Source organism: Camponotus vicinus, unplaced genomic scaffold (genome assembly GCF_025532165.1).
Source record: "Camponotus vicinus isolate PSW18456_S1 unplaced genomic scaffold, iyCamVici1.0 SCAF_4, whole genome shotgun sequence".
NCBI classification, from domain to species: Eukaryota; Metazoa; Arthropoda; class Insecta; order Hymenoptera; family Formicidae; genus Camponotus; species Camponotus vicinus.
In genome coordinates, this window is record NW_028141976.1 from 4,406,527 (window position 1) to 4,419,144 (window position 12,618).

The window sequence follows — 12,618 nt, forward strand, 5'->3', positions numbered from 1 at the left end:
AGAAGAGGATACCCACATTTTTTAAATGCTAACATTCAGCAATTTAGAAAATGGGGAGGCAACCCCTTTTACCGAGCGAAAATCGTGCCTAGGGGAATCCACTCGACTCCTCGACAGGGTTAACACACGCTGGGCGTGTGGCTGTAGACGAGCAAAGAGAAGGGACCCATTAACGACCATTCCGAACAATCGATCGAGTCCTAGACAATTCGGGCCGAATCACTTGACGAAGTAGAGCGTGACCATCACTAAGCCGATCGAGCGCGAAGCTCGAACCCGCGCGCCCATGTACATTTTGTACTGGACATACGTTCTGCGCGGCCGGCATCACCAAGTGCCGCGATGCACAAGGCGCGAGTGTACGTTGCATAGCAACGTGTGCAAACTCGGTGAAACATCCCAGTTAATTGGCATCGGAAGTAGAGACTCGTGACAATAAATGAAATTGGGATTTTTATATGAAAAAGTCCAAAAGTTCCGCGAAAACGCGACGACGCGAGATACCTACTACAACGCGAAAACGCGACGCGTTGACGAAGCGCTTGCCGTCCGCGGCACGTTGACGGCACCGATGACGCGAAAGGGTACTTAGCTTCCCATTCAGGCACCTTAAGATTTATCATAAATAGAAAAATTTAAGATAAACCTCAAGGCACCATCCAAGTACTAAGCCCTCCCACCGCGACAAGGTGTACCCCATGGGAGGGTTATATCATATATAATTTTATATATAATATAATATATAATTTATTTTGTAATATACTATTTGAATTTTAATTTGCAAATATAAACGATAAATAAAAATATAAAAGATAAGAGAAAATCTATTATATAAAACAATGTTCAAAATAATTGATTTTAAAACTAATTATTGCGCGCAATTAATTTTTATTTTTAAATAGATATATTTTAATGTTATAAATCGTAATTACAAAATAATTTATATTTCTTAGATATAAACTTTTAAAAATATGATAAATCAAAAAATTTCTATTTTTTTCTATTTTTTCTGCGTTACAATTTAAAATTACTATTGAATCACAATTAAAGAAATAAAACCAAACGAGAAATATATTTTAAATACTATTTATATACTATTGATAAATAATTTATATATTGTTGCGTCCGCGGAACGATATATATCGAACACGCGCGACACAATCGATCGGCACACGCTGACGATCGCGCAGTAAATAATAACGCGGTTTATATATAAGGTACACAAGAACTTTAATAAACCACGAGTAACATACAAGAATTCAGAATAATCGTAAAACGGATCACAAATAGACGCACGTCCGCACAACTTGACAGCTGGGCTTAGACTCTCTGACAGTCGTTGTTATAACAATATCTTGACAACGCGCGCGAAAACGATCTTCTTCGAAAGAATTCAACGGGTGACGAATACATTCAGCGGGACGGGACGCGGGGACGCAACAATATAATAAATAATGAATGTGATAAATAATTTATATTAATGACTTACATCATATCTTATTGATCCATCCACTTCCAAACCTTCTTTTTTCTTTTGCTTCCTTCGCTCTTTTCTCGTGGCACTTTAATCCTCGTTGCACTTACACTTATTCACGAAAAGTTCCTCGTTGCACTTGCAATTGTGTTTAGAGAAAGAATTTGATAATATATGAACCGTCTCACATCACTACTTCACTGCTCAAGAGCCACTGAGCGAATGATTGTAAGTCAAGAACATTACCGCGGTACTGTTTATATCGCCAGGGTCGACTATGTAACGAAAGAATTTGATAATATATGAAACGTCACTACTTTATTGCTCAAGGTTCCTGTGCGAATGATAATAAAGCCGTGTAACGTATTAACAATAGCGCGATACTGTTTATCAAGGTCGAACACGGTGTTATTGATAATTCTCTCGTTGCCGAAATATTTTCTATAATATAAAATATTCGTGCGCGGAATATTAAATTATAGAAGTATTTTAATTTATTGATTAAGATTAATTGATTATTTATTAAACTACTCGTCATGAAGTCTTTCGTTATTATAATTATTTGCATTTATAATTCGATTGTTTTATTTCGTGTTCCCTGATAATCCAAATTATGTTTAGATTGTCAAGTAAAATGATAAAGTAACACGGATGAAATATATTTGACTTTAAGTATTAAAATAATAATTATTGCCCGTAAAGATCGCAATAATCGAAATGATTATTTGATATTTTGGATTTGTATCACTTAATCGATTCTCGATTAAATTGTATACATCGTGAAATATGCATTTTGAGATCTATCGTCGCGACGTAATTTTACGTATTATTTAACATATATGAAATTAAGTGTTAACCATATCAAATTATTTTTCAATGTACTATTTTTCAATGTACTTATCAAATCAATCGCGTTTAGAAAAGGAATTTGACGGAGCTTCTCGCGTCATTTTTCTGCTCAAATATCATTGCGCGAATGATAAGAACCATAACACTTTTAAATATCAATGCATTATATGTTGCAAAGATCGAACGCGGTATTATTATTAATTTGTTGCAAAAATATTTTATATATTATGACATATATATCTACGCGATATATTAAACTAATGTAGAGAAGTATTTTAAATTATTAATTTATTATACGATTGATGTATCACGAATCTTTTTGTTAATTACTCGATCATGCGATTTCACTGTCGGGCTAAAGAAACGATAACGAAATAAATGCATTTAGTCAAGTTAATAATTTTTGATTAATAATTTTTTTCTGTGTATAATATATGTCTTAATTATTATATAAGATAAAAGATTAAAATGAATTTTTTTAAGGGTGAGAGAGAGAGAGAGAGAGGAAGAGAGAATTATATATTAAAATAATTTTAAGTACTGTATTATATAGTATCAATTACTAACAATATTTAGCCGTAAATTGAGCTTTGATGTTCATCAATTTTTTTAAATAATTAGATTTTAATTAGTAATGCATATATAGAATTTGTCAAAATGATTCTTCTGAGGTATCAGTGTATAAAGATCCAAAAATGCTCCAAAAATGCTCCAAAAATGCTCCAAAAATACAGACATTGCAAAATATCTCAAATGCTTTTTCCTTTATATAAGATTTGTTTTCGAAAGTTTCACTCTATATAGCAAACATGTTTTATAATATTTTACTATAGTTTCTATAATAGAAAAATATTACTAAATTATAAAATGTAACATAATTATAAAATATTATTATTAACGGATCGTATATAATTGCAAGCTGTTTTTTCGTTCTTACTGTGCATTTTTATCCAACGCATTCTCTTCTTTGAATCTTTAGATTGTTATGGATTGTTGCATTCTCAAGACCATAGGCACTTGTCGCGTTTCTTCCTTCTTATGATGTTTATCGTGATGATTTTTATCTTTTAGCCATTTATAGTCAGGAATGCTTAAAAAGTGTTCAAATCACACAAAAACTTTTTTCTACTCTCTCAATTGCTATTTCTTTTATTTCTGATTTATTTAAAAATATTATATATAATATATATGTATTTTTGTGTATCTCTCTTAGTCTGACTCTTCCCCTTCGACCTGTCCGGCTTGGATGACCCTACCGGTAACTACGGCCGATATTCATAATTCACTCTTATAATTAAGACCATCTTCAATAAGTTGGAAAATGTTGTACAACTATTTTAATAACTGAACGAAATCTTAAAACGCAATCTAAGAATATATTTAAAATGATATAATAAAATATATTTAAAATGATCTTAAATATGTATAAGAATAATCTATATGAATATCGGCGTACATTACCGCCGGCATAGGTCTCAGGTTCACGAGAGTACGCAAACCTCCTCACCCGGCAAATGCCTTCGTTAAGGTAGAGATACATCGAGGAGGAAAAATTTTTTTTATTTTTTTATTTTAATTTAATTTTAATTTAATTTTAATTTTCTTTTAATACAGAGTTTCCAAACAGAAAATATAATACATATATAAAATATATATTACATAATTATAATATATACAACGTAAATTACAATTAATTTGCAATTACATAAAAAACACATTACAAAATATTAAATTATTAACTAACATAAAAAATATTAACATAAACCTACTAACATACTAACATAAACATATTAAATTATTAATTAACATAAAAATACTTACATTACAAATATATGTATTACAAAATATATGACAAAATATAATACAAATTTAATATAAAATATAATTTGAAACTTAATACAAAATAAAATTTATTACACGAAAGTGTTCAAAGTATACGTCTAATATAAAATTTATTAAGAATTTTTACATAGACCAGACTAGACTGATTAGTGATGATTAATTACGCGATATTTATTATTAATAATCACATACAATAATAAAATTTAATTAGTTTTATATAAATAACGTATAAACGTAAATAATCATGATCAAAAAAAGTCATTAATAAAATTGATCGTTTCTTCGATTGTCAAAGAAAATATTTGAATTATTGGTGCATTTTGTGCAGACTATCTAAAAGAAATATTCAAAACGCATAAAGATAGAGCAAGCTTCGATGTAAATCAAAGATTAAATTAAATAATTTAATAAATTTAAGACAAAATAAATCACGATTTAAAATTTGCGAGAAAACACGACGAATAAATAAATCGACAATATTCGTTTGCGATTAATACACAATTTTATATAAATGTCGTGATTGAGAAAATACATATTGAAAATACATATTGTATTTCGCGTATGATTAGTTAAATAAAATAAAATAAATCTTAAAACTTTACAATTCTAAATATAATTAAAATATAATTAATATATAATTAAAAAATTGCATTATCGCCATGTTTAATAGAAAATAACGAATGATTTTATCAAAATCCCCCTAAAAATCGATATAATAATTACAGTTTAATAAAGTTTATATAATGTAAATAATTGCAATTAAAACAGTCATTATTAAAATTATCGATCGTCTTTTAAATAGTAAAAAAAATATTTGCATTACTATTAAAGACTAAAGCGCAGACTATTAAAGATAATATATTCGATTTATTCAAATATTTAATAACATAAATAATTTGATATTGAGATAGCATTAACACATTTGGATTTAATATTATTAAACTTAATACGCATATATTTTTAATTCTTGAAATAAAATATAACATGTTAAGATATAAACATTAATAATTATGCAATTTCTTTAATATTTCTGAAAATAATTTTAATAATTTAAATTTCATTTTTAAAACATTTTTATTTTTAAAACATCTTACAATTGTATTGTATTTCATAATGATAATATCAATATTAAATTATATTTAAGATACAATTATAACTATTTACAAGTTTATGATGCTATCAATATCAAATAAATATATTCAATTTATTCAAATGTTTAATAACATAAATAATTTGATATTGACAGCAGTAACATTTGGATTTAATATTATTTAACTTAATACACATATATTTTTAATATATTTTTAAAATAAAATATAACATGTTAAGATATTTCTTAAACATTAATAATTATGCAATTTCTTTAATATTCCTGAAAATTTTGAAAATTTAAATAATTTTATTTTTAAAACATTTTTATTTTTATTTTTAACATGTTATATTTATTTTTACAACATTTTTAAAAATAAATTCAATTTAATTTTTTAAAATAATTTTAATTTATACCTAGGATTATTGGAATATTAAAAGAATTGAAAGAAATAATGATCTTAACAACCTTATAAGTCCTAACAACCCTATGATCTTAACAACCCTATGAATCCTAACAACCCTACTTCCTGATTAACGAAAATTATTCGAGATTTGGGGAACCTATCTCTAATCATATATATTTTAATCAATACCCTAATTACATTCCCTAACCGCGTGCGAGCTTTTCTTCAGGCCAGTTGACCCTACCTTTCGTTGATCCTGACCACTTTCTCGCTCGATCTCTAATCAGAGATCGAAAAAGAAGATAAAAACTCCTTCTTTTGCCGGTTAATTACCGTAATAGCGTAAATGTTTCACGCTCATCGTAACGATCGTTCGATTTTACGATCGTTCGTATATTTAAATATAACTTTATTTTGACTAAAATAAAGCCAAAAAATTTCAATAACAAATTTCTATATATTATATGAAATTGCTAACACGGCTATATGGTAAGTTATTTATTATCATGTTACAAGTTATTTAATGAATTAATCATTTGGCTTTATATTAAGTTAAAGTAAAGTTTAAAACTAATAAAACAAATTCTACAAATTCTACAAACAAATTCTACGATGGATGAGCTAAGAAATTAGAATAAGTTAAATGCGCGTATAAAAATAAAGTAGCATCAGAAATTGATAAAATTGATAGAATTATTAATGCGTGTTTTTTATTTAATAAATTAGACAACATCTTTATAAAAAAACTTTTCTTGATCTTCTTTTTTTAATTAATACTTCAATATATTTTTGCAATAGATGCAAAGCATCTCGAAAGAACTTATTAAAAGTTATTTAATTTAATCTATCCTAGCTCATCCATTTTAAGGCAACGGATTTATCTACAATCTACATTCTACAATCTACAATCTATATCTACATCTACATCTACAATCTCTACAAATCCGTTACCTTAAAGTTAAATAAAAGTTTTTCTCACTCACCGGCACTGATGCGCAACAGCGGAGTTATCGAAGCTACGTTGTCTATAACATACAAATATAAAATTCATTTATAATAATGCTCAAAATGCAATCAATATTTAAAAAAAATTTTATTGTAAGGAATTTTATATCCGATGTGTAAAATAATAAGCAGAGATAAACACGTCTGGAAAAATTTTATAAATTTTGAAACTGTTTTTAAATAAAAACTTTTATATAATTTTTATAAAAATCATTCTCTCTCTAAGTTTTTCTTTAATTCATTTAAATAATAAGATCGGATTATTGTTCGTTTATAACAATTTATAACAATTGATATACAAATAATAGATACTCACCATCAGGTTGCTCCGCCGATGCAAGATGCCTCTCCCAGGCCTCCTCCTCCTCTCACAATAGTTCATTGATCTGTAACATACAAAGAAGATTCCAATTGTAGTCACGGTCAAAAAATTAACATTTCAAAAAATTATTATTATATGCATTTAATTTTATATCCGACTCATATAACAATAAGCAGATAAACAATTTTATAAATTTTGAAAAAGATTCTACTAAAGATTTAACTAATAATTTAATATTTCTATTAATAAGTTTATAATTATAATTCTATTAATAAATTATAATTCTTTTTAATAAGTTTAATGATTTAATAATTCTATTAAAAGCTATTCGAAAGTAAAAACTTTTAGATTACAGTTTTCATGTAAAAATTTCTCACTTTTTCTCTTGTTTAAGTCATGTAAATAAAAAGTTAAATTACGCGATTAATTACTTACTTTAAATCTCGCGTACGCAATTAATAAATTATATATAAGCGATAATTTATTTACCATAGAATTGCTTTACCGGTGCCTGATGTTTCTCCCAGGCCTCCTCCTTCTCTGATGTTGTTAACGCGCGATACTTTCAACGGCACTCCCGCACTCACGAGCGATATTTTTATATCGCTATTTTCGCTATTTTACGCGCGATACTTAACGGTGTCCGCACTATTTCGATGCGATTAAAAATTTTATATTTGATCGCGCGATGTATATACTTAATATGTATATACTTTGAACGGCACTCCCGGTTTCGGTACGAGCGAAAATCCCATTTCACTTACGAGATTCAGCTTCGAGTCAACAGGTCGGGAATGCAACGATACAACGAGCAAGGACTAGGCCCAAACCGGAAAGAAGACGAAACGATTGACGGAAATAGAGGAAAATGAAGTTCACCAGCTCTTTTTCGCGCATAATTATCCTATCTCGTATCGAACCTGGACCCGCTAAGCACGATTTCAGGTGACCCGCACGGATGCTATATCACTAGCGCAGTACACAAGGCTGGTAGACGGTAAAAGAAGAGGATACCCACATTTTTTAAATGCTAACATTCAGCAATTTAGAAAATGGGGAGGCAACCCCTTTTACCGAGCGAAAATCGTGCCTAGGGGAATCCACTCGACTCCTCGACAGGGTTAACACACGCTGGGCGTGTGGCTGTAGACGAGCAAAGAGAAGGGACCCATTAACGACCATTCCGAACAATCGATCGAGTCCTAGACAATTCGGGCCGAATCACTTGACGAAGTAGAGCGTGACCATCACTAAGCCGATCGAGCGCGAAGCTCGAACCCGCGCGCCCATGTACATTTTGTACTGGACATACGTTCTGCGCGGCCGGCATCACCAAGTGCCGCGATGCACAAGGCGCGAGTGTACGTTGCATAGCAACGTGTGCAAACTCGGTGAAACATCCCAGTTAATTGGCATCGGAAGTAGAGACTCGTGACAATAAATGAAATTGGGATTTTTATATGAAAAAGTCCAAAAGTTCCGCGAAAACGCGACGACGCGAGATACCTACTACAACGCGAAAACGCGACGCGTTGACGAAGCGCTTGCCGTCCGCGGCACGTTGACGGCACCGATGACGCGAAAGGGTACTTAGCTTCCCATTCAGGCACCTTAAGATTTATCATAAATAGAAAAATTTAAGATAAACCTCAAGGCACCATCCAAGTACTAAGCCCTCCCACCGCGACAAGGTGTACCCCATGGGAGGGTTATATCATATATAATTTTATATATAATATAATATATAATTTATTTTGTAATATACTATTTGAATTTTAATTTGCAAATATAAACGATAAATAAAAATATAAAAGATAAGAGAAAATCTATTATATAAAACAATGTTCAAAATAATTGATTTTAAAACTAATTATTGCGCGCAATTAATTTTTATTTTTAAATAGATATATTTTAATGTTATAAATCGTAATTACAAAATAATTTATATTTCTTAGATATAAACTTTTAAAAATATGATAAATCAAAAAATTTCTATTTTTTTCTATTTTTTCTGCGTTACAATTTAAAATTACTATTGAATCACAATTAAAGAAATAAAACCAAACGAGAAATATATTTTAAATACTATTTATATACTATTGATAAATAATTTATATATTGTTGCGTCCGCGGAACGATATATATCGAACACGCGCGACACAATCGATCGGCACACGCTGACGATCGCGCAGTAAATAATAACGCGGTTTATATATAAGGTACACAAGAACTTTAATAAACCACGAGTAACATACAAGAATTCAGAATAATCGTAAAACGGATCACAAATAGACGCACGTCCGCACAACTTGACAGCTGGGCTTAGACTCTCTGACAGTCGTTGTTATAACAATATCTTGACAACGCGCGCGAAAACGATCTTCTTCGAAAGAATTCAACGGGTGACGAATACATTCAGCGGGACGGGACGCGGGGACGCAACAATATAATAAATAATGAATGTGATAAATAATTTATATTAATGACTTACATCATATCTTATTGATCCATCCACTTCCAAACCTTCTTTTTTCTTTTGCTTCCTTCGCTCTTTTCTCGTGGCACTTTAATCCTCGTTGCACTTACACTTATTCACGAAAAGTTCCTCGTTGCACTTGCAATTGTGTTTAGAGAAAGAATTTGATAATATATGAACCGTCTCACATCACTACTTCACTGCTCAAGAGCCACTGAGCGAATGATTGTAAGTCAAGAACATTACCGCGGTACTGTTTATATCGCCAGGGTCGACTATGTAACGAAAGAATTTGATAATATATGAAACGTCACTACTTTATTGCTCAAGGTTCCTGTGCGAATGATAATAAAGCCGTGTAACGTATTAACAATAGCGCGATACTGTTTATCAAGGTCGAACACGGTGTTATTGATAATTCTCTCGTTGCCGAAATATTTTCTATAATATAAAATATTCGTGCGCGGAATATTAAATTATAGAAGTATTTTAATTTATTGATTAAGATTAATTGATTATTTATTAAACTACTCGTCATGAAGTCTTTCGTTATTATAATTATTTGCATTTATAATTCGATTGTTTTATTTCGTGTTCCCTGATAATCCAAATTATGTTTAGATTGTCAAGTAAAATGATAAAGTAACACGGATGAAATATATTTGACTTTAAGTATTAAAATAATAATTATTGCCCGTAAAGATCGCAATAATCGAAATGATTATTTGATATTTTGGATTTGTATCACTTAATCGATTCTCGATTAAATTGTATACATCGTGAAATATGCATTTTGAGATCTATCGTCGCGACGTAATTTTACGTATTATTTAACATATATGAAATTAAGTGTTAACCATATCAAATTATTTTTCAATGTACTATTTTTCAATGTACTTATCAAATCAATCGCGTTTAGAAAAGGAATTTGACGGAGCTTCTCGCGTCATTTTTCTGCTCAAATATCATTGCGCGAATGATAAGAACCATAACACTTTTAAATATCAATGCATTATATGTTGCAAAGATCGAACGCGGTATTATTATTAATTTGTTGCAAAAATATTTTATATATTATGACATATATATCTACGCGATATATTAAACTAATGTAGAGAAGTATTTTAAATTATTAATTTATTATACGATTGATGTATCACGAATCTTTTTGTTAATTACTCGATCATGCGATTTCACTGTCGGGCTAAAGAAACGATAACGAAATAAATGCATTTAGTCAAGTTAATAATTTTTGATTAATAATTTTTTTCTGTGTATAATATATGTCTTAATTATTATATAAGATAAAAGATTAAAATGAATTTTTTTAAGGGTGAGAGAGAGAGAGAGAGAGGAAGAGAGAATTATATATTAAAATAATTTTAAGTACTGTATTATATAGTATCAATTACTAACAATATTTAGCCGTAAATTGAGCTTTGATGTTCATCAATTTTTTTAAATAATTAGATTTTAATTAGTAATGTATATATAGAATTTGTCAAAATGATTCTTCTGAGGTATCAGTGTATAAAGATCCAAAAATGCTCCAAAAATGCTCCAAAAATGCTCCAAAAATACAGACATTGCAAAATATCTCAAATGCTTTTTCCTTTATATAAGATTTGTTTTCGAAAGTTTCACTCTATATAGCAAACATGTTTTATAATATTTTACTATAGTTTCTATAATAGAAAAATATTACTAAATTATAAAATGTAACATAATTATAAAATATTATTATTAACGGATCGTATATAATTGCAAGCTGTTTTTTCGTTCTTACTGTGCATTTTTATCCAACGCATTCTCTTCTTTGAATCTTTAGATTGTTATGGATTGTTGCATTCTCAAGACCATAGGCACTTGTCGCGTTTCTTCCTTCTTATGATGTTTATCGTGATGATTTTTATCTTTTAGCCATTTATAGTCAGGAATGCTTAAAAAGTGTTCAAATCACACAAAAACTTTTTTCTACTCTCTCAATTGCTATTTCTTTTATTTCTGATTTATTTAAAAATATTATATATAATATATATGTATTTTTGTGTATCTCTCTTAGTCTGACTCTTCCCCTTCGACCTGTCCGGCTTGGATGACCCTACCGGTAACTACGGCCGATATTCATAATTCACTCTTATAATTAAGACCATCTTCAATAAGTTGGAAAATGTTGTACAACTATTTTAATAACTGAACGAAATCTTAAAACGCAATCTAAGAATATATTTAAAATGATATAATAAAATATATTTAAAATGATCTTAAATATGTATAAGAATAATCTATATGAATATCGGCGTACATTACCGCCGGCATAGGTCTCAGGTTCACGAGAGTACGCAAACCTCCTCACCCGGCAAATGCCTTCGTTAAGGTAGAGATACATCGAGGAGGAAAAATTTTTTTTATTTTTTTATTTTAATTTAATTTTAATTTAATTTTAATTTTCTTTTAATACAGAGTTTCCAAACAGAAAATATAATACATATATAAAATATATATTACATAATTATAATATATACAACGTAAATTACAATTAATTTGCAATTACATAAAAAACACATTACAAAATATTAAATTATTAACTAACATAAAAAATATTAACATAAACCTACTAACATACTAACATAAACATATTAAATTATTAATTAACATAAAAATACTTACATTACAAATATATGTATTACAAAATATATGACAAAATATAATACAAATTTAATATAAAATATAATTTGAAACTTAATACAAAATAAAATTTATTACACGAAAGTGTTCAAAGTATACGTCTAATATAAAATTTATTAAGAATTTTTACATAGACCAGACTAGACTGATTAGTGATGATTAATTACGCGATATTTATTATTAATAATCACATACAATAATAAAATTTAATTAGTTTTATATAAATAACGTATAAACGTAAATAATCATGATCAAAAAAAGTCATTAATAAAATTGATCGTTTCTTCGATTGTCAAAGAAAATATTTGAATTATTGGTGCATTTTGTGCAGACTATCTAAAAGAAATATTCAAAACGCATAAAGATAGAGCAAGCTTCGATGTAAATCAAAGATTAAATTAAATAATTTAATAAATTTAAGACAAAATAAATCACGATTTAAAATTTGCGAGAAAACACGACGAAT

The 12,618-nt window shown here is 28.8% G+C and overlaps 1 long non-coding RNA gene across 1 annotated transcript; it reads right to left on the minus strand.

Moving 5' to 3' along the window:
• Positions 1-6,520: 6,520 nt before the first annotated feature.
• Positions 6,521-7,990, minus strand: LOC145971328 (uncharacterized). The gene is made up of 3 exons (XR_014438849.1): positions 7,478-7,990; positions 6,983-7,052; positions 6,521-6,686 (listed from the first exon to the last, which is right to left on the minus strand). It is a non-coding gene; the product is annotated as an uncharacterized LOC145971328 (long non-coding RNA).
• Between the last annotated feature and the right edge of the window lie 4,628 nt (positions 7,991-12,618).